General features: G+C 29.1%; 1 protein-coding gene across 3 annotated transcripts in view; it reads left to right on the forward strand.

The window, feature by feature from the left end:
* The first annotated feature begins 1,133 nt into the window (after positions 1 to 1,133).
* LOC111375371 (factor of DNA methylation 1-like) overlaps positions 1,134 to 1,743 on the forward strand; it is an 11,474-nt gene continuing 10,864 nt past the window's right edge. Inside the window, exon 1 of one of the 3 annotated variants that reach the window (XM_022998171.1) lies at positions 1,134 to 1,377. The gene's annotated coding sequence lies outside the window, so the exon portion shown is untranslated. The remainder of the gene's footprint in view (positions 1,378 to 1,743) is intronic. The other 2 variants (XM_022998172.1, XM_022998173.1) reach the window with 2 other exon arrangements.

Genomic DNA, 1,743 nt, shown 5'->3' on the forward strand with positions numbered 1-1,743 from the left:
AAAAAAATATGAAAATTTTGGATTTATGTGAATAATATTTTATTTTAAAAATGGGTAATTGAAAATGAGTTTAAAAAAAATTTAAAAGAATGATTACCAAGACAGGGTTTTGGCTCCATTAAATTTAATTTTAGAGAAAAACATTTTTTGAAAAAATGATTTTTTGAAAAATATATAGCTAAAAAAGAAAAAAAAATTTAAGTATACGTGCTTGTTTGATAGAGATTTTGATAATTAATTTTTTGACTGTTAGAGATAAAGTGAGTCCTACCTATAAGAGATGAATAAAAAAATGACGATCGAAATAATGAAATAATGATCAAAAAATTGATTTTCATTGGATTAAAATCCTTTCCAAACAAACTCTATATATGATATTGAAGAATGTGTACTTGAAAAAAAAAATGAATTAAAATTTTAATGAAACTCAAACATAGGCCGAAACATTAGTACACTTCTATAAGTAATTGTGTAATATTTTCAATGAGGAGTTTTAGTGTGTTTTTTAGTTAATTTAGGGGTGTTTATGTAATTATCTCTTTGTATGAATCTCGTTCTTCAAAACTCATTTTAAAATCATACATTTTTTTATTAAAATAATATCAAATATAAATTTAATTTTTTTTTTAATTTTTAATCACACATTCTTCATTGTTCTATTATTTACAATGCATTATTTTCTCCAAAATGGAAATAAAACGAGGACTATATGCCCCCGTTTGGCTCCCATTTTTCGAAAATGAAAATAAGTAGAATAATTTTTTTTGAAAAATGAGTGGTTGAAAATAAAAAGAAAAATTTTCGATTTACGTGTAATATTATTTTATGGAAGATTGTATAATTGAAAATAGAAGAAATAAAATGAAATGTAATTTAAAGGGTGTTTGGTAGAAATTTTTATGTGAAAATGCATTTTTGAATAGTAAATTGATGGGAAAAATAAGAAAAAGTTTTTGATTTACGTGTAATATTATTTTAATAAAAAATGTGTGGTTGAAAAATAAGAAAAAGTTTTTGATTTACTTGTAATATTATTTTAATAAAAAATATGTGGTTGAAAAGAAGAGAGAGAAAAATACATTTTGATAAAAATGGGTGCCAAACAGGCCTTAATTAAAATTTAATTGGGCCAAACGGTGGTACATGTCTTGCTATAAATATACGTATTTCGCAGCTCTCCACACTCCCGTTTTACTGATTTTGCCCTTTTCACTTCCCAGTGCCGGCCATGGTTTCTCCGTGAGATCTTTCGCCGGAGGTGGATTTTCCTGGTCTCAGTTCATAATGAGTGCTGGTGCTCCATGATTTCTCTCCATTTCTCTGCGGCTCGTTCGAATCGTTTTTCACTGAGGCGAGAGTGTTCAAGTTTTTCTATATGTACTTTCTTTATACAATAAACTAGTATTCAGATGTTTAATTGATTTTTGGGCGTTTAATTTGAATGCATGTGTCTGCGCTTGTCTGTGACCTTTTTGACTCGGTCGTACCGAGTCGACTCGGGTAAGCAAAAGGAACGATCATCTTTTTCTACCGGACATTATACACTCTTTTTGACCTAACACGGTCCACTCTTCTTTTGGGATGAGTCGACTCAGAGCGAGTCGGGCAATGTCGGGAAGTAGTGCAGTCCCAATTTTTAGGATGTTTCTTCTTTCTGCCCCTTTTTTTTTCACGTTGTTTCTGAGAAAGATACTCAACAATCAAGAATCTTCCTTTCTTCTTCTTTTTCGTCATTTTTTTTTT

Source organism: Olea europaea, unplaced genomic scaffold, assembly GCF_002742605.1.
Source record: "Olea europaea var. sylvestris unplaced genomic scaffold, O_europaea_v1 scaffold1371, whole genome shotgun sequence".
Classification (NCBI taxonomy): Eukaryota; Viridiplantae; Streptophyta; class Magnoliopsida; order Lamiales; family Oleaceae; genus Olea; species Olea europaea.